Source organism: Apteryx rowi, unplaced genomic scaffold, assembly GCF_003343035.1.
Source record: "Apteryx rowi isolate R43461 unplaced genomic scaffold, aptRow1 scaffold_5, whole genome shotgun sequence".
NCBI lineage: Eukaryota > Metazoa > Chordata > Aves > Apterygiformes > Apterygidae > Apteryx > Apteryx rowi.
This window is the reverse complement of record NW_020450760.1, coordinates 9,117,638-9,139,692: the sequence shown is the minus strand read 5'-3', so window position 1 is coordinate 9,139,692 and position 22,055 is coordinate 9,117,638.

The following is a 22,055-nucleotide window of genomic DNA, read 5'->3' as shown; positions in this document are numbered from 1 at the left end:
TTTGTCACTCCGTGACACCAGCGTGGACCAGGCTGCCCTGCCGGCTCCCATGGGTGCGGGGCACAACAGCTTCCATGCTTGCCGCTTCCAGGTCCTCCTCCCACGAGTAAAGAGGCATTTTTTAATTTTGTCTGCTTCTGTGCAACATTACAATTTTTCAGACCTCAACACCAATAAATGACACGAGACCTCCAAGCCTGTCACCATGCTGCGCTGTGACCCGTCTTCCTGGCACCTCCAGATTTCCCGATGAAGGGTTGTAGCATCTGTCTCATGTGCAATTATTTGTTTTGGGATAGTGCTTGGCCCCTGCAGGCAAGACTTAAGATCTCTTTAGGCCAGACTCTAGCCAAATCTGGGACCGAAAGATGGTCCCAGCCCCAAGAGCTTAAAATCTAGAAAGCACACATGCTGCCTGCCGACCTTTCTTACCTGCTGGAGTGCCCTTGGGGCAAAACTAACTGGTACTGTTCAAGGCAGGGGGGAGCCTAAATTGCTTTAAACAGCTCACTTCGCCTCTTGATGTCTCTGTTCTTTGCTTATAAAAATAATGTAGTATAGTTACTTCACCCACGTGTTGTTGTGAAATTAATTCTAAATGGCTTTGAGTTCATTATGTGAGAGGAGCTATAGAAGTGTGACTGTTATTTTTAATAATGCACAAGTAATGATTTATTTAACATTGCTCTGTATTCCTCATCGTGCTCCTGAACCTGATCGCACTTTGCTGCTATCTGCAAGTTCTTTCCTGAAAGTCGACAATAAGCTGCAAACTTTTTTGACAATAATGAGATACTGTGTCTCAGTCATTAAAGTTGTGGCATCTATTTGGTTAAAAAAATAGGATGTCAAATTTAAATGGAATAGGATGTGACATTAAAAGAATCAAACAGCTACTTCGTAAACATAATCTGTTAAATTCAATAATTAAGTCTCTCTAATGGAATTAGTCATAACTCTCAGCAACGAATTTATTCTGTGGTGTAACAAATTTCTGTCAAGGGCATGGTGTCTGGATAGAGATAAACAGAAAGTTACTTCAACTAAATGTTGAATGCTGTGTGCTGGACTGTCTGCAGGATCAACTTGTGTTTCAGAATGACATAGAGACAGGGAACATTTACTTAGATGACATTGAACTATACAGAAGGGAAATATTTTTCCAGGTGGAAAAGCAACAAATAACAACGTATCCTCCATATAATCTGCATTGCAGAGATGCACGTCTGGTGTAGAGTAGATGAGCACGCCGAGGCAGAGGCATAAAGCTCAGCCTGGCCGGTAAAGGCTGGTGCATTTTGCCAAGTCAAGCACAGAAAGTCCTGGGTCAGCCCCACCTCCAAAATCAAGCAACCGTAAAAATAAGACAGTTTCAATCTATGTTATTTTAGATATTCTAGAGCTTTCTGTGTTTTCTGCAACTATAATGGGGGCAACGTGAAGGATTCGGGATGTCTCACCGTGGCTTTTGCCCACCAGTGTCTATGACAGCCAAGGAGTCATGGGGTTGAAGGAAGCAGTACGAGAGTCTGAGAAAGACCCACACTAAATAAAAGCTGCTGCTTGCTTCTAAAGAACAATCCAGAGAAACCCAGCTTCCAAATGCCCCCAGAAAAGTCTTGCGGATTACAAATTGTCTTAAGTGTCTAAATATAACTTCACTAGCAAATTTCCCTTGGAAGAGCAATGCTATCATCTTCTTACCTTTTAGCCAACCCTTCTGCAGTACTATTGCACCTGAGGTAACCTTTTCAACAGCATGTCGTCCAGCTCTTAAATATTTCTTGCTTAAGTAATAATGACCTTATAGAAGGGAGAGAGAAATGGTGGAACACAGAGTTAAGAGTTGGAAATGAGAAGGAAAATTAAAGCTCATTCAATAAGATGGTAGGATCTGTGAAGAAAGCTATTTTATCACAGACAAATTGTGTGACAAGATAATGCTTTTGAAAATGTTTTCTAAGACTCTGAAATTCATAAATTGTTTCAGAGCACGAATGCAGTGGAAGGATGAGGTGTTGAAAATAACAGAAGCAAAGCACAGATTAGAGCACTGAAGTGCATTGGAAAGTCAACTATACTTATTTACTAGGAGGAAAAGAGCAGTGTGTCCTGTGCAGCCTTCCAGTGGACAGGGATTTTCCTTCAAGAACCCTGAAATTAGTGAGGACTCCCTGGTAACCAGACATCAGCTCTTCTGCTAAGCCTCCAGCCTAGACCCATGGTCTTGCTGCCTCTGCCTCCCCGCAGCCTCCCAAAGGGTTGCAACTGCACTTGGGCGTTTCGGTGCTCGTTGTTGCCTGTGCCTGGGTCGGGGATCGGCTTGGGGAGCGCTGCACTGCAGTGCTGCAGTGAGGGACATGGCCTTGCACACAGCCTCCTGAGCAGCGGCGAGAAGACAAATAATAGGAAAAAACACAACACACGTCAAAGAAGAGGGAAACAGCATAGAAAACAAATGCAAACAAGAGAAAGGCAGCTGCTGCCTCACCAGCATTTGCCTCCCACGTAAGTGTAATCGCAGCTGTGACGCTGTGCTGCCCAGCAGTCTCCAGCCTCCGTAACCGCAGACGCAGGTATAACCGGGGGAAYGGCAGGGTGCCAAGCAAGGGTTGAAAGCCGGTGCCAGGCTGCAGCCGCGCTGCCCCGCAGAGGGGCCTGTTTGTGCTGTGTGCAGGTGCCGCGGGTGCCCGAAAGGCCACGGCGGTCAGCGGGCTGCCCGCCGGCCGGGGCCGAGGCTGCGCCGGGGCGGCGGGCGAAGCGGAGGGCCAGGCGGCTGCGGCGGTGCGGGGAACACACCGGAGGAGCAGGGGCAGCACGGGGGGCTCAGGCAAGGGGAGCAAGGAAGCTCGGTCGCGGGGAGAGGCTCAGGCGCCGGGTCGATGAGAGGCTGGTGTCACGCAGGCAGAGGTTGTGTTTGGCGGGGCAGAGGCAGGGAGCAAAAGGCCCCCTCTGGTGTCCCAGGCCTGGGAAAAGGTCAGCCGCAGCAAGACCCCTGCTTAAGCATCTTTCGAATACCTACTGCATCCCTCTATGAGCAATTATTTTGGCAAGGGAGGAAGAGAGCATGAGACGGGAGGTGAGCTGTGTGCTAGCTATAGTGGTGCGAGGGGAAGTGCTGCTCTCTACTGTGCTTGTGTCCGGAGAGGAACACCCCACACCAAGCCAAATACCTGTTTAAAAGCTAAGAAAAACCCCGGTGGCTTGGCCCACCTGTCTGCAGCAGCCAAGGGGACGTGGCATGGGTGATTTCCAGGAGGCATTCCCAACTGCAGCACCTGCGACAGGGGCTGCGGATGCTGCTCCAGCAGCTAAACCCTCTCTCTGCACATGCAAACTTGACAAGGAAAGCTCTAGACAGCAGGGACTATGATGGTGGGGTGGAAACAACACACATTTGGGAACCTGTGTCTCTCTCCTGTAAGGAGAGACCAGAGAGATGTCTGGTCTTCTTCCACCCTTGCTTTTTACAGTCCCTTATGTCCAAGCAAGCAGGATGCAGAGTACGAGCAAACTAGAACTGCCAACCCATTACACTGACTTCACACTTTGTGCAGCTAAATACAATAAAAGGCAGAAGAATTAGATTCTCCAATCTGTTGCAGTGAGTTTCATTCTCATCTTGATTCTCATTTCCTGTGGTAATAAACAATTCACCTTATTAATAAGAGAAGAGTAATGGAAAAGAGAAGAAAGAACCTCCATTATCTAAGAGAAGATACTGACTGACCTGATTGAGCTGAATATTATTGTTTCACAGCAAACAGGCTCCATCAGTGCGTAATTGCCTTCGCTGTGGAAGAGCCCTTGACTCAGCTGAGGCTGGTGCTCACTGTGCCAGGTACAGACGTTGATTAAGAGACAGTCCTTGTCCCCATGACTCATTGAACTAGATGAAATCCATAAACAAGGCAGAGAACAAGTTGATCCCTGGGCACCAGGACTATGCAGACCTGATTTCCCAAAGATTTTTTTCTGAGATGAGTGTTTATGCATAAGAAGGGATAAATTCAGAAGTTTTATCTATGATTGGGATATATAAAAAACTTTATCACTTGAATTCTCTGCTATCTAATTACACGTGAGATTCTTACCCAGCATCCTTCCCCGTCAATGCACTTAGAGTCAGCCTCCTCCACAAAATCACCTGTTTTTATGAAACTTGTCAAAACATTGTCTCTTTTAGATCATTACCTCTCTGCCAAATGTCACTGAAATTGGAAGGGATACAAAGAGACATAGACAGCACAATCGTGCCAAACCTCATTCCCACAGAAAAAAAGTCACAAATTTCAAGTAGAACAAAAAACAGGATGGCAGGAAATATCACGCCATTTCTTTGATTTCTTTTTGTTTGCTTGCTTGTTTTGTTATTGACATCCTTCTGTGACTTGACATTGCATTGCTTGTTTCTCTCCTAGTAGAAGCTGCCAGTCAAACATGTGAGAGGCAGGACACCCAATTTGTATAACCTCATTATGAGAACAGCCTTTTAAAAAGCCTTACATCTCATTGCATAGATATCAACGCAGCCTTTGAAACTCAGGCCTCCAGAAACAGAAGATGGTACAAAACACTTTAACGTGCAAATCACTGATTTTGGAGGAAAAGTGAATGAAAAAAAACCTCTTCAGCTCTGAAGGAAACTATCATCAACTGGAAAGTGATCTTCTAGTCATTTCTCTGTCCAGGTCTGGAAGAGTAATTGTTTGTGGAGATGCTGGTGGTGCAGAAAATACAGGATAAGACTAAGCAGAAGCACTTGAAGTTGGCTCCCATGCTTGGTCCTTCCCAAGGGCTTCCTTTGCAGGAGGGACGTGGCCTGCACGTGGAAACCAGAACCACTCCCACGATACGTGTTGGAATTTGTTACCAGTACTGCATACCAGGCTTTCTAGCATTTAGTAGTAAATGCTGATCACTTATACACTGTGTAATGCTTGAAAACAAATTTCAAGTTTATATTATGAATGTCACTTTTAGATGTTATTTAGACATTTCAGTTTTGAGATCAAGCTTGTGTTTAAAAGATTCTCCAGTACTACAGTGAGGACCATGGTGTAAGTGCTTGAAAGGCAAGCAGAGGGACAGAGAGGTCTTCAGCTTAGCTGCGGCGGCACTTCCCAGACCGGTGGCTTGGGGGCTGGAGCAAAAAGCCAGGCTCCTGCCACTGCTGGCAGTGCTGCTCAGTGGCCTCCAGGCAAACTCAGCTGGGCAGCTGGGCAGCGAGGTGAGAAAAACCCTTTAAGAAGCCCTATTGAGAGATCAGGAGTGAAATCCCCAGGGACAGGGAGATATACCTCACTCATCAGAGAAGGGTATTTGGGGTCTTCCATGCGCATAGCCTTCCTGGTGAGAGTTAGCATAGAATATAATATATACCAGGATGAGTGCATGGTAAATTTTCTTGGGCATTACAAAATACCTAAAGGCACAGAACATCTGACATTTTACACCAGGAAGGTGCCTTTCTTTTGTAGAGACTATTTTGTGTTTTTTGCATGAATAAAAAGATTAAATCTTCCTGTATCTGTATAACGACCAGAGGTGCAGCCTTTAGTTCACAGATCCCATGACATTAAAGTGTCAGTGATCTTTTGTACACCTCAATTTCTCAATCTGTGAAACAGTGGCAAAAAATTTGTATCTTTTGGGGGGATTTAATGTCTTAAAACTGAAAGTTCTTGGAGATTTTTGAAGCTTTGCAAATGTGAAATTTTAATAAAATAAAATGAAACCAAATCTTCAGCCTGCTTTTGTCAGCATGTCAAATTTAAGCATAAAGCATCACAAGTGCTTCAGCATACCTAATGTAAAAATGTGTTTATTATTTTATCCAGTGGACCACCTCATGTTCCCATTGAGGAATACATAATCCTTAGCTATTTTTTAGAACCTTTCATCCACGGATGTCAAAGGACATCGCAAATGCTGTAGTACCTTTTGTCAGCGCAAAACTTTCATTACTGTCAGTGGAAGAAGGATTAAGCCCAATATGCTTGCGCTAAATAAATATTTGTTGGGAAATTACCTTGTTTGTTCCACTTCACCGTCTTTCAGTTGTGAGTGCCGTGATAGCAGCCGCTACGTACCCGGGGCGGGGACTCACACGCGCTGCTCGCAGGAGGCCGGCCGTCATCGCCGGCAGCGGCCGGCTAGCGCCGCAGGGGTGCCGTGCCGTGTTACGCTGCCCCTCGCCACTGGCTGCAGCAGTCAGGGCAACCAAAAGCACGGCTGTGAATTAATCGCACCATTGCGTTAGTGCCCTCTGAACCAGCACCGTCAGCCAGTCCTCCACTGAACTCTGCCGTACTGAAAGGGCCTTCGGATGGATTACGCTTAACCAGCAGCATTAGCACTGCGTGCAGAACTGTACCCTGCTCCCTCCCGCACAGGCTCTAGTCAGTGTAACATTACCACAAAGCCTCTGCTATTAAAGCAGCGTCCGTGAATGCCTGTGCATGAAGCCGTTTGGCTTGCGTACGGCTTTTTTTCAGACGAGGACGAGACGCCGGTTGCAGGCCGGGCAGGTAAGCCAGCTGTGCAGGCAGGCGTCCTCCTCCAGCGTCGCCGCTCTGCGCCCCCTTTGTGCGGCTACTTCTGCCAGCAGGCAAAACACAGCTCGCTGCCTCCTGCGGCGCGGGGGATTAGCCTCTCGCCCTGCCTCGGGGCCGGGGCCGGGGCTGCTGACTCACAGGCACCCCGCTGGGAGACCCCACCTAATATTTTTGCTGCCAGACGTGCCATCCTCCCTCGCTCTCTGGCTGCAGGGCCCCACTGGCCCGGCGGGTGGGGACCACCGAAAGCAGGGGTGAAGGAACAGACTACGGGCTCCTAGCACCAAGTGCCTTCACCAGCAGCAGGCTGAGGTGCTTAATGCCGGGGAGGCTGGGCACGGGTCGGAGCAGCCCGCGGTGCCTTCGGGAAACATCCCTCGGAGGTGTGAGGCACGCGTGGGGACACCCAGCCCGGCAATAAGGACACTTTTAGCACGGGCAGTAGCAGAATACCAGGAACTTCAGAAGCGAGAGCTCATGGGCTTGTGGCCTTTCGGATGTGCAGGGCACCGACGGCAGCCCTGGGGGCTGCGCTCTTGAACCTGCACGCTGCCCTCTTGCTCTCGTGAGGTCGGACCTCGGGCTCCAGCTCAGTAGGGCAGACCTGAGGAGCTCAGCTCGGCTGAGAAACGCCAGGGCGATTCTCTGGGCCAGACCAAAGCTGCTCATTCGGTAGAGCAAGAAATCTGCTTAACAATAGTTTTTTGCAATAATTCTACTACGAGAGGAAAAATAATCTCTTCAGTCCTCCAGTTGCTGGGGTGTCTGGTGTCAGCCATAGAAAAGTGAAATTTCGTTAAATTCTAAAACTTTCTCTGCACTGCAGGTGCAATGAGAGTGCAGTACAGAAACTGCAAGGCAGGTAGCTGTTCTATCAGTCCCCATTCAAATGCTTACAGTCCTCATTTCATCGCAGCTTAAATAAATACTGAGCTAAGAAAGATGGTTTATTTCAGCAACACTTGAATAGATAAATTGGTAATTGGGGTAAGCAAACCTAACTCCAGGAGGACCAACACATTTGATCCTTCTCATGATAGTCAATGTGGCCTTTGAAAGATTTTAAAACGATCAGTGTGGCTGGGCCTCTGGAGCTTGCCAGCTCCTATTAACCTTGACAAGCGGGCGGGCAGGCAGGCAGAACTAACTGGGCCTCATGATTCAACGCTGCAGAGTTTGACCTCTGCGCTTGCCTCCTGTGCAAAGACATGCAGAGCAAATTAATGCTTAAACACTGCAGCTCTGCTAGAGACGGGGAAATCCAAATATAGCCAATTCTCTCCAAGCTATTTCTAGAGACTGAAGCCCAGGCCAAGACCATACACACTAAAAGCACAAGCCCCACTTGAATGAGAAAAAGCAGCCCTGGATCTTTTATAAAACTTGCAGTCAGTTGGCACTGATTGATCTCCCCAGGAAAACCCGGGAGGATCTGGACGCAGGAGGAGCTTCCCCTGCTGACCGCAGCGCTGCGGCTGTGCGGAGCATCCCTCCTCCAGGCCCGYGCGGCACAAGGGAGCGTTTGCAAGATGCGCAGAAACGCGTGGCCGCGGGGCTGCGGCTCCCGACGCCTGCCCGGGGGACAAACTTGGGCTTCCCATGCTCCTGCTCCGGCTCCCGGCAGTGCAGCAGGACCAGGTCGGGCAGTGTCGGGGCGGCCAGCGGGGCTTCCCYGAGCGCCGCCTCCGCCGGAAACCCCGGGGGCCACTGCAATGGTCTGTGTCCAGAAATGGGCCCTCCTGGCATTTAAGCCAGTTACTTAGGAAGGAGTTACTTAGGAAGCCCACGTCGGCGTGCTGCTCTCGGTGGGCTGCTGCCGTGCGCTGCTGTGCGCTTCGGGGCTGCGACTCGCTTATACAACGGGGGAAGTAATCTGTAAGCGTCAGCGGCGTGAAAAGTGGAGTCCTGCAGGTTTTGGCAGCCGCCCAAAAAGAAGGGCAGTAAAAGAAAATAAAAAGTGACTCTGCCTGATTCAGTCCTTGACTCCTCCTAACATAAACAGTTCTTTGAGGCTCCTAATCATGCATTTGCAAAACCACCCTTCCTCCCAGAAGAAAGTCTTTGCATTTGTCTCCCTTGAATTCTACAGTGTTTTCAACAGCTAAAAGCCGAATATATTTTCTTTCTCTTTAAAAATATGTATAAACATGGTACAAGACAGCACTTTTTAGTAAAGGATTTTGATTTCTTATTATTAATTTATTTCTGAATTGCATTTTGTGTTACTATATTAAATTCAGTCTGGTATGGAACTACGACATTTTGTATTTATCTAGGACATGACTGGTTATTTTAAATCAACAGACTGTATTTTAGTTTTCAATGCTAAGCTGGGAGCTAAGGTTTGTTTTGATCAACTGAATTTTCTGACTGAGCACATTAGTGCTCCAGATTGACTTGAAGATTAAGAAAAAAATGTCACTGTAATTATTTCTGGAACTGTGAAACATCTTTGCTCTTTATACTTTTTTTCATGTTTTATACAGCAATGTATAAAAATGTAATTTTTTTATAAATAAGCATTTTTTCTGCTATAGATATTTTAATTATCCAAAATGTGAGAGATAAAATCTGAGACAGATAGAATGAGAAACAATCTCACTTCTCTTAAATCAAGAACACTTTTGAAAACATTGATACAATGCCTAGGATTCCAGACTTGTGCTAGATGCTGTGCAAATAAGAAGGTAGAATTAGTCCCTGGAGGAATAAAGATTTTAAAAAGAGGGCTTATAAGAAGGAGGAGGGACAGGGAGGTGTGACCTTACCATTTTTTAACATGTCCTCACTTTTTCCATCACTAAGTATGTGATTGCAGCTCCCTCCGATTTGATGGAGAATAACACCYGTATGCAAATGGAGGAATACGTATGTAGAAAACATACATCCTCACAGCAGAAAAATGGGACAAGCTGGATAACGTATTCACCATCTGTGGTACAAACAGAAAAGACGGAAGACCATTCCTAAATTTTCTACCTGAGAATGGCTGTTGGCAAGCATTTGGCTTGCATTTAAATGTAAGACCATGGTCTTTCTTTCTCCTCCTCAGCTGGAAGCTCTCAGGCGGTGCTTGCGGGTGGCCGCTCGTGCTGCCCGCGTGCCAGGCGCTGACCTGCACCTTCGCAGCCTGTCCTCAGCCCGGGAGACCTCCCAGGGCACCGCCAGCCCTGAGGCCGGGCGACCTGCGCTTACGAAGCAAACACAGACACGAGGGTGATGGTGGCAGCTGCGACGGGCATATTATGTGGCTGAAGGAGTATGGCAGGCAAAAGCCACCCCCTTGGCATTTAGCTTTGCTCGGTGTATGTTGCCCATTCATAGGCATGAATGAGTTGAATAAGGTACACAGGAAACAAAGTTCCTGTTGTCCTCCAGCACCACTGTGTTGTTTTAAAACAAATGAAGCTTTTGGTGAAAGGGAGCCATGAACCTGGTGACTTATAGGCACTAAAGGGCCTCTCTACTATTTTACCTTAAAATAATACATTTTGCCACTTTAAGAAGTTCAAGCACAGGTGTCTACTGTCACCAGTGGCACTTTAGGGCAGCTGAAGCATCTGCACAGGGCCTGCAGGTACCACATGGGGCGTCTGGGAGATCCTCAGCCCTTGCAACAACAGCTGGAGGCCAAGGGGGGGGCTCCCCTTGGGCATCACAGGTGGCACTAGACTCCTGACTTTGGGCAACTGAATCCCACACCGTCTTCAAAACTGTTGTGTAATTTCCTGTTCATGCTTATTCAGATGCCAAGCTTTTGCCAGAGATGGCTGCAGCCCTGCTCTGGATGGACTGAATCCCATCATGCAGATGAGAGTATGCCACATGCTTTGATAGCCGCCTTTGCCATTTAATTGCAAACATTACAATGCATCACTCCGCAAATGAGCCTAATCCCACAGGCAGAAAGCACTGATCGCAACGGGAAAGAGTGGTGAGTCCTTGGCAGGTCTTTGGCTCAGGCCCAGCATCTAAGTCACTGGGTTTGTATCTCAGTCTAATCAGCATCTCTGGTTTCCAGAGGAACAGTTGTTAGAAATATTTGTTTATTGATTATGCTCTTATTTATCTGACACTCTCAGCACCTTGTAATTTTCTCATGCTCTGTCTCTTTACTTGGTAGTAAGAGTAATTAGCAGCAAAGCTGCTAGCAACACCTGAATGTTTCTGCAGCTATTGGAAGGAATAAAATACTCTCATTTTCTAAAGAAATGCTGACTGCGATGTACCTGCTACTACAGATGGCAACACATAACTTGTCAAGGACATGCGTAACTATTTTTTTTTTTTAATTAGTAATTCTGCTATGGGTCAGAGCTGATATGCCTTACTGACAGATTGCAGCATATTGCTTTCTGTCAGATGATAAGATTGAGCTCCTGGTTTTATGGGCGACTTGATCTTATGTTCATTCAAAACTTTTCTCATCTGGGCTTCCAAGGGGTTCAGATATCCAAGGASCCTTCATGCAGTGGCAAAAATGGGACCTGCAAAATCTGGTCTACAATGATTAAGCCAGTAACAGCAATCCTAATAGTGTTCCCATAAAAAGTTACACCACAAATGCAAATAACTTCAAAATGAGTTACAGCTCTTTGCATAATAATTAAATTTGCACATTGTGGAATAAGGGCATGTTTTTCACTGATAATTTTTTMGCTGCATCTGTAAAATTATTGTAAATTTCCCGGCTAGAGGATCAAGTCAGGTAGAGACATAGATCAAAACTGGTATATATTAGAACATCTTTTCTTAATTAAGCTGTTACCATCAGTAGAATCCAGCTGTTATTATGAAGAGTCAATAACCATCACGCAGCTCATTCAACTGTTCGCCCAGGCTCTCACACACACTCACAGTTACCTGGCTGGAGCAAGAGCCGGGGTCCAACCCCAGATGTGTCCTCAGAGGCGGAGGTGCCGGTGGATTCAGCAGGTCCCTCGGGGGTCCTTTGTTTCAGTAGGTATATATGGAAACCTGTAGTCATTGTCTGCATATAGCAGCCACTGTCTTTTTGGATGTGGTCCGAATTATAGTGGTGGATGCTGGTGTGTGCTGGTGGCCTTGGATGGATTCGGTGGCCTCCTGGTGTCCTGAGTTAATCTTGTGGTTTCAATAGGACCACGAGTCTCCAGAGCTCGCCAGGGCTTGGGAGACTTTCACCGCTGCCTCTCTCAGCACAAGGGGACTCCTGTTTTCTGGGAACTATTTCTCCATTCACACACATGGGCACCCACAGAGCCCATTCCCACACACTCATGCAGAAGGGGCTTTTTAGGACACGATAAGGAAACCAAAAAAACCCTAATTCCCTACTCTATATGCACTGAAGTCTAGAGCCAGATGTTCTAAGCTAGAGGAAATTCGGTTAATCTGGCCTCAGTGGGTACCTAGCTCAGGCAGAACGTCAGGCTACCACACTTACAAAGCTTGGGGGCTAGAGCCGACCCCCTCAGACGCTCGCTGGGGTCTGCCTGCACCTCTCCATTGCTCAGCTGGCAAAACAGAGACAGTAGAACAGGGTGAAGCTCCTACAGGGCCTGCAAGTTCATTACAATGCATAGGTAACTTATCTCGCATGATATTTATGTGGTCTCCTGTTTGGTTTTGAAGAACAAGTTGATTTAGATTTGTCAGGCTACAACTACACCTACAAATCCTAGTGGCCCCACAGGGCAGTGCCCAGAACCTCTGAATAAAAGTTAAGCAAGGAAACCTAGCACTTTCCTTTTTCTAGGCTGCTGTACATATTCTTCCCTTTCCTTCGTAGGTGTAGCTGATCTACAGTATAAGCTGCTCGTGTTAAGAACCATGTCAGTGCACCTCCCTGCAAAGCCCTAGCACCTTCAGATGCTGAGCAAATAAAGGCTGCCATCATCCAAATGTATGAGGAAATACAGATCACGTTCCTCCTGGAACCTTTATATTCTCCAGCTTTTGCCTGCCTAAAATCAAAGTCTTTCTGTTCTCCTAATTGAAGCAGTGTGTTTTGGCAGGGAATATAAATTACATTCTTAGGTCTTTGGCTGGACAGTCTTAAAATATCTGTCAGGCTTCGTTGTTTCAGAGACTGGATACTGTGACTATTTTTAGTAAAACTGATTTGATGGGTTAAGATTAAAAAATTAGAATTTATATTACATTTCAAAATATTACTGTACAATTTTGAGATGCTGCCATGGAGACTGCAGTATTACCCGGCTTCACATGCACATTTACTTACTAGGTCTCCCCAGGCCTTCAGAGCAATTCAGTTTCCTGGGTTTTTTTTCCTTCTTGTCACAACTTGTCTGTCTGATGGCTCAAATATTTGCAAGTCCTTGTCAGGGGAGCAGACACCTAGACAGCTACTTAGCCTTGGCACTACCTGTTCAATCCTGGCTAATGTAGCTGCTTCTAAACCTGGCAAGACAGAGAGGGGTCTGGACTCTCAAGTCCCCTCTGACTCCAGTAGGAATCATGAGTAACTCAGTTACTTAACACAAATAAGAAGAGCCATGTCATAAATTTAATAGAGGAAATATTGCATTTGGGGCACCACCTTAATCCTCTTTTTAAACTTTCTGGCTCAGCTGCCCATGACCCTCAGAAGGATGTGTGTACCCAGCTGTATGTCTGTAACCTCCGGGCCAGACGCCTCAGTCACTTTTGTCTCTTTGGCCACAATCCCTTTCCAGCTTCCAGCGATGCCTCTCCAACTCACCCTCCAACACGAAACAGTCAGCAGAGCTGTTATGGTAGCCCAATGCCACTTCTCTGACTTGTCCTGGCACAGAACTGGCTCTGTCCTTCCTCTGCTCCAGATGTGGTGCTCATGATTGATTAGGAAAAGGCCGATGTCCTCTCGTCACGCCCAGAACACCAAAGCCAGGCTGGCAGCAGGGCACAGCACGTTGTGCCGCTGCCTGGAGAGGCACATGCATATAGCCTGAGCACAGCAGGAGTGACTTTCCATATTTTCCAATTTAGCCTACTTTTATCCAAGCCACAGCTCTGTCCTCTGGCTCACACAACCTGGCAAGGCCTGTCCCTGCTCCATCACATCCCCTGAGAAAGACCAACTGTTCCACAGAAATGGACCATTTCTAAAAAAAGGGTTAAGATCTATGAGGAAATTGGCAATTCTATGGCCAAGTATAAGATGTTTGTACTTTCCACCTTGAATTTCACTTGACTTCTGTATTGTGCAGTGTGCTTCCTTTTGTTCTTTTATTGCCTGAACCTTGATTACAGCAGAGTATTATTGATGCAGTTATTCAAAAAGTGGTCTCATATCTACCCTGTTATCATGCTGATCCCAGTGGACAGCAGCCATACAGTCTTCTCTCCAATGTGCTTCTGAACAGCAGAAAGTACATAAAGCAAGACTTGCAACTGAAGCTGTCAGGCAACTACATTGAGCAGACACTGTTTCAGTTCAGATGACCATATCAATGCCTCTGAAAAATTAAAAGAATAAAAATGTCTGAACCAAATAATGAGGGTGTTTCATTCAGTGGACAGGTTCAGGTAGGCCACTAGCCTGACCAGGTAAGACTCAGCAATGTCTGACATTCGTTACTCATGTTTGTATTTCATCTGTACTTAAAACAGTCGTTATTAAGATTTTTACACATTTTTGCTGTTAGATAAAATAATACAACTACAGTATTTGCAAACTAGTATCTTCCCTTGAAGGCCACTAACATCAATGAAGCCAGAAGGACTTTGGGTCAGGCCCTAGTATTTTTTCCACTTCAATACCCATATGATCATTAGAGAATAATAAATTCTGCATTAGAGAAGAATAAATTCTGGAAATACCTTCCTAATGAGCAGGGCAGGTACATGCTTCTCTGTCATGTATTTGAACAACTTTGACCCTTGATTTCTGTCAAGGTCATATACATCATCAAACAAGAGTAAGACATAATGGAAAAAAAGTACAATCTAAAATCTATAGAACTACAAAAATATATTCTACAGTAAACTAAGTCAATGGGGGTATGACTGTGATACTGCTGGTGACCGAAAGGGTGATGGGGCTAATGCCTGGAGTTCATTATCCCAAAGAGTTCCCTAAACTTTTTATTTTTGAGAGGTGTTCTTTTAGCACAGCGCTTTCACAGAAAGTATTTTCTGCAGTGGTTTAATACCACAGAGAAGCAGTTAGTGCAGAACCGTCTTAATATCTGTGGCTAGCCMTGAGGCTTCTGTTTTCAAACTTACCATTTGAATATCGCTATGGAGGAACGTAACTCCCTAATTCAGTGGGCAGGGCCGGGCACACGCTGTAACTTGCTGACACTTTGCACATGCACTGCTGTGTTCCCACTGCTGTCCCTCCGAAGGTCAACCACCAACGGCCAGCACAGCACGGGTTCGCAACGTAACAGCCGTGGAGATGCCCTGGAACAAAACCCTTTCCCCAAACAGGCACAAAGAGAACAATTTACCGTTAAATGCCAATGCTTTAGAACAGGGGGCTCTTGCCTAACCGCAGGTAATAGGAATGGTTTAATACTTGCAGCAGTTGCTGCTTACATGCATCTCTGCGGTGGGGAGAAGCAATGCTGTGTCGGTCTCTCTCAAGTTACATCACATCATATCACGCAACATGCRCTGATGTGACCTAATGCAGTCGGTGGTAGGATGTGTGCCAAACCACTGAACAGAAGGAAAATATTTTTTCCACATGGGCCATTTTAACATATTGGGTACTGCAGTTCTRTCAGGGATGTTTTTTGAAGGTTTTTATGGCCAAATAGAGCATGCATGGCTTGTATATACATCACTGTGCTTCATTTCCAGTAAAGAGAAGCAGCTAACAATTACTGCCATCACACTGGAGATGGTCACCTGTATTCTTAAGGTAAGCTGTCCAGCGGTCAGTATTTATAGTTTTGCTTGAAATCACTAGATTAACACTGTGTCAACAGGAGAGACCTCATTAATCACCATGAGCGAAGTGCCAGGCAGGGTGAGCTGATTGAGGCAACCCGATAATAATCTCTTCTTCCTTCATCCCCAGCCTGTGTATCCATCAGGGACATGAGATAGGAATCCCAGCATATTAAATTGCACTTTGTTAATGAAAAATCCCAGAGGAACTATGTTACAGCACAGCCTGGGGATAGCTGCCTGGGTGGACTGTACACCTACTTTGCTTCTGAACTAGGACTGCAGAACAGACGTGTGTAATGTCCTTGAAAAAGGGAAATAATTAAAATGTTGCATTATGTCCTACTTGCTAATGCTTTCTTCAATATATTTATCTGGAGAACAGAGAAGCTCTGGAGAGCACAGAGTACCTGGACTTCCAGCTTTGGGGATGTAACTCCACAGCTGAACTACAGCTGCATCATTTACACATTATCTCACTGACGTGGAACAACTTCATAACCCCACTGCAACATGATTTAATAAACTATTTTCAGTACACATTCTTCACCATCTTCAGTACTATAAACAAAACCCCTACCTGCAGAAAAAAAAAATCACATCCAGCTGCTTCTCGACAGAAGGAGAAGCATGCAGGGGAATATTTAGTGAATGAATGTGATGCAGTCAAATTCCAAATGCAAGCACATGCACCCAGATGTGTTCAGTACGTGGTTCCCAGACTTCTGGCTCTGTCCCACTTTTAACACAGACAGCAAAAACTGAACAGCCCCCGCCCCCAAACACACACAGGGAAAAGAACAACTTCTGCTTAGCTGAAGTCCACTGCAGTGATGAAATCATTGCTTCCAGCACACTGACTTCAGGGGGTACCCTCAACTGCCAAGACATGCTTAGCACTTCAAGCAGTTCACAGACTCAGCAAATTTTACGAGAAATCAGCTCCAAAGCAGCTGTATTTCCTTGCAGAAGACTCTGGACTAACATCCCTCATAGCTGACTAGATGCATTAATTTGTTCTGAAATGCCAGAGGCCAGAGGGGGATGGCAGCAAAGTGAACAGTGCTACTTCAGTGCTGACCCAACAACACTCACGCTGATGCAAATTCCACCAAATCAACTGAAGCAAACCTTTTCAGAGAAGGTACAAATCCCATCCTACATCCTGGATATTACTCAAAGCCTGCAGGTGCCTCCATAAATTATGCATATTTAATTAGGCAGAAACCTTCAATTAGACTTACTTCTCATAAGTATCAGAAAAGTCTTCATCCCAAATATGCCATTAGTAAAAAAAAATATCCAGGGTCTTACATGCTGTCTTTCTGATGGACACACCTGATATTTCTTCCCTTGGATTATGTCAAAAGGTCATGGAAATCATCAAATACAGAGAGCTCAGGAGATGACACCTTAATTTCCTGCTCAAAAGAAAGCACTATGGCATCTAAAGCTCTTGCTCCTGCTGAGCTTTTGTTACTGTTTTCAGGGAGTTTAAAAAAGCTCTATGTAGCTTTGAATTATTATCATCAGGAATAAAGTGTTGCCTAAAGCTGTGGCTTTCTAATGATGAGTACTGGTGATGCACAGAAGTGCTTTCCACATGCGTCAAGAAATACATTAAAACTCACCTTCTTTTCTGAGCAAGGTATAAAGAATATTTAATATTTATTAACATTCATCTATATCAATGTTTTTTTCCATCCAGCACCAAAGAGATACAAAGAGGCTGTTGAAACACATGGAAAACTTGATTTTTTAGGTGGTACAGTCAACAATAAATACTGTTACTTCCTTTCACTGTGCTAGAAACACATTAAGGAACCCTACAACAGCTTCAGTCACTGTCTTAAAATTGAGACACTCAAAAGCCATATTATGTCTAGAAAATTCCAACAATACAGCTATTGCCTGGCATATATCCAAGATAGTATTTGCCACTAGAAGTGCATTCAAACTGTATCTGTCTTCAGCATCAGTTGTCTGTAACACAACAGAAGGACAAATACAGTTACTCAATGTATTTTTGATAACAGCTCTTGTAGAAACCTCTACATACTTATAAAAGCAGGTACAGCCATATTAAGTGTTGACCTACGGGAAAGAGACCAGTCATTTCTAGATGATCATTTTCTGATGCTTTTACTCATGCTACATAGTACCATACTTCATCTGGGTTCCTCTGAAGTTTATTTGTGCAGTGATACCTGCAAAGGGAAGAGGATGCTTTTGTGCAGGCATCTCTAGAACTGCCCAACACAGGCACATGACTGTGCATGTCTCACATTTTTAGGATGAGCAAGACATCTTCTCCATGACTTCTAGACATCAGGCACCCTGGTCAGTCAAAATTTCCTGGTGAAAAAGAGGACTTCTCAGAGGAAACACAGACATATGGTACACATACAAGCTGCTATGGCCTCTCCAGGCCCACGGTCCTGCAGAGCTGGGCAGAGCTGCAGCCCTGGCTGCCAATTGCTCCATCTCCTAGAGAGCAACAGCACAGAAAGATGAGTGGGGTCAACTGCTGAYGCACCTAACTCCCTGCTTCTTCAGTCTTTCAGGGACAGTCACCCTTAAAACAGCACAAGCAGGATCTTAGAATTGTTCATCCTCGTGTAACAGTTTTCAAAATAGGAACAATATTTTTCCTGATGTGATTTTATAACGTTCACATCACTTCAATATTTCTGATTGTAAACTAAGCTTAGCTATTTAAGTCATTGCTGCATCGGCTCTTCTTCATTCCTCTTCCCTAAAACAGTAGTGTGCACAGCACAGAGACAAGGGGGGATTTGTTGCTGTTCTGGGGTTTCAGAAATACAGTGCTTGAAAAGACCTTTTCAGTCACATTCCTTCTCCTACAGATAACCACAACATACCAGCTTATTCAGTGCTGCTATAATGGTAAGCAAGGCAAGATCAAAGAAATGTATTAAGCACTTACAGCTTTCAGGATGAAGCCTGTGATTCCTGACAGAATTCATTTCATACAGCCAGGACTCATATTTACAAATGTGTAAATGAAATGGAGGTTATTTGGGGCATTAGGACTCTTAGGAATTTGTCATTGCCTATCTCAATGCCCATGGCCATCAAAAGCACTGCTGAAAAGTACTTAGCCACGAAATTTTCATTCCATTTAACTTTCTAGCCTGGAACAAGGATGATGTCATGAAGACCTAAGTTAATGTCAGTTTTTCCCTAGTTTCTTTCTTTACCTTTTCGACGTCATCCACTCAAACAGCAGTAATAACTGACTTTCAAGAACCTAGACACATGGCCTACCTTTCATAATCCTACCATAGGTTTTGATTTGCTAAAGGAAGTGTATGCAGGGGTGGTTGCAGACGTTCTTTTAAATATTTTAAATGTTATCATCTATGATTCATCCTGCTTACGCTGGAAAGTGTTGGTTTTTGCCAGAGGGCATAGTTTTAATTTGTTGTATTATTCATCCATAATGTCAGTTGACACTATGTTCAAGACAGGTAAATAAAGAATAAGAACTAACTGGAATATAAGGACAGTGTATTCTTATGACACGAAATATAATGCTTACGCAGGATCATATGTGTATGGGGAACAGCAAGAGATGAGGTAAGCAGCAAACAGTATATCTGAGTGTCCCTCACTAACAAGCATCTGAATGAGAGTGTCAGCATGTCCTCTATGTAAGGAAAAAATATATATTTTCTAAGTTTGCCTACTATACCTTTCCTGCCCTGTCATTCAGTAACCATTCATGGTTGCATAGTTCCTTTCCGTGACATCTGAGTATGGCAGACATATCAGGAAATGTGATTATCAGGGTTTGTAGTTCTGACTGCGATGACAAGCACTGAATGAGCACTTTCTGAGAGATGAAGCTTTGGTTCCGGCACCAGAGAGTACATGCCTGTTCACAAAATATAAAATTAGAGGTTTGGGTTTCCAACCAGTCTGCTACAAACCAGAGTTCATTCTATTTCTTATAAAGCAAATCACAGCTACATCCAGACCAGGGCTTAAGCCAATACAGTTGTTGTTTACTGCCCATAGTTTGAAAGAATGAAAATTATACAGGGAGATATCTAATTTCCATTCTGCTCCTTAGTACCTTAGAAAAAGTCACTCTCTGTAGGAAAAAAAGGGGAAAAAATATCAGTTGTGTTTGACTGAGAAGTCAACACTTGCTGTCACTGGACACATGGCAGAAAGTAAGCATACCTGCCATTAGTTTCCAGTTATCTGTAGAAAAAAAATCTTGGCCCACAGATACTCTGCAGTGCAACAACACTTGGCAAAACAACTTCTATTGCCAGTCATACAATGAGTGGGAAAATCACCTACCTGAATACTGATTTTGTTATAGAAGGCTTCTATATTTCACAAGTGGTGGATCAGCAGGTGTCCTCTTAATTAAGGTACAATCCTACTGAGTCTCCACAGGCAAGAAACGCACCTTGATGGAACCGTCTCTACAGGGATCCTTCTGGAGCAGTGATGACCTTATCAGCGTCATTTGAACCATACTTTTCGTTTGTCTGGAGTGAAACAGAAATGCCAAGCACCTGATTCTTAGCATAGGCTCCTGCTCCAGGGCTTGATGTGGGGATGGCCTAATCCTTCACACCTTCCACTTGCTTCAGTGGGAAATACGGGTCATTAAGAGGAACCCCTTAAAGAGAGCAGGAGGCCCAGCCAGGGGCATCTGTGCTTGGCCTCTAGCCCTGGGTGGTGAGGCACCCTTGCAGCCAATGTAGTCCAGAAACCTTGAGGAAGGCTGCCAGCAGGTGACCAGGAAAGCTCACTCTGAGATCAGGGTGTTAAGACACAGTCAGGGTGCACGCCTAGACCTGGCAGCTTAGAAACACTCATGGGTCCATCATTTAAGAAAGAGCTGTTGCGTTTCAGTCTCATTGTGAATTGTTATTTACTCTAGAAAATTTCTGGTGAAAATAAAGAGCATTTAGTGATGTACAAATTGGGTAACAGATAAGACTTCATGATCTGATAGGTTTGGCATGTCTGCCCTCTTCCCACACATAATGGCCTGAAGTCTCTGGTCTTGTTTGGCTGCTCCCCTGTCTGGAGCCAGGGGGAGCTTACTGGAAAACTATTCCCTAGACAATCAGCCCAGGATAAGGATGATCCTTTGATGACACAGAGCTATGTGCTTTCATGCCTCTTCCTTTCCTTGCCTTCTCTACCCATCAGTTTTGCAAGGGGAAAGGGCATGGTCATTTCAGAGGGCTGGGCCTGGGAGTAAACTGCACAAGGTAGAGAAGGTTTCACCTGCTCCAGAGCTGGAATCGCAAACAACCCAGGAGCTGCTCCAGCAGCAGGAGGGGCTGCACAAATTTTCAGCCATGAGTAAACATGGAGAGTGAATTTCCATGCCTTCACTTAGACATCCTGGAGCTGTGAGTCACACTGAGTCTTAATGCTTTTGGGGCATGTCACAAAAAGTAATTCCTTAATGTTGCTAGACTGCATGAGGTCAAAGCACAAGACTGGCAAGCAGCATTGCTGGCCTTCTCTCCAGGCTTCAGCACATGAGCAAACAGCAGGGCCCCATTGCTCCTATTTCCCCCCTTTCAGAGTGACTGACAATATCAGCCTACTTTGCAGATATGAAGATTCAGCATTTCCTCTTCATAAAACAATTTGAAATCGTGTGCTGACGGATACTAACAAGCCCTCGTATATGATAATAAATTTAATTTTAAATTGGAAGACATTTTAGGCCTTTCCAGAACTCTCATAGCAACATGATTCATTAGAATAGCTAATAAATGGCATGCATTTTTTATTATTCCGAGTTTCTGAAGTACATTCTTTTTCAGTCACATTAAGTTATGCAGTGAAATAGAGTGAATAAATCTTACTGCATCCTCATTTCAATTTATGGTAGGTTTGTAGAGATATGCAGAGGACAGAAATTCCTCATCATTAAAGACTTTGAGACTAATAAGTCTTAACTACTTTTCTCAGTGTTCTCCCAGTTCCTAGAGGGGATATCCTTAAGTGCCTTCCTAAAAGTGTGCCTTGCTTATTAGAGGATCCCCATTAGAGGAGAGTACAGAGGTACCCACATCCAGGTGGGAAACAACTAGCGAATCTGAACTGGTATCACAGTATGCTTTGCAAATGGCATTAAAAACAAAAGTGATTAGTCAGGGTCAGAGCGCCCTAAACTTGCAGCATGAGTAAGGCCTTACTTTACTTCTCCCCCAAGTTATTCAGACATGGCTGGGGGTGTCCAATGTTAGTAGGAAGCATACCTATGGCTTTTGAAAACTAATGGACTTTTAAAACACAATTCTCAAAGTAGAGATGGACAGATAGTGCTTTGCACCCTCATAATTGAAACTCTTCCCTGCAAGGTTTAGTTCTCCAATGACACATTTCAACCTACAACAATTTTCCACGGCTGAGTTATAAAGCCCTGGAAGAGCTGGCAGCACCTTCTCAGGACAGCAGCATGAGCACTGCCAACCGCAATCCATTTACAAGAGCACCCCTTCCTCTGCCCTTTTATTATCTCCCAGCTTGAAAGAAGAAGTCCTAGGACGAGGAGAGCTGCTGAGTCCATTTGCCCTCTTTGCTTTTTCCTGGATCAAGGAGTATTCCCAG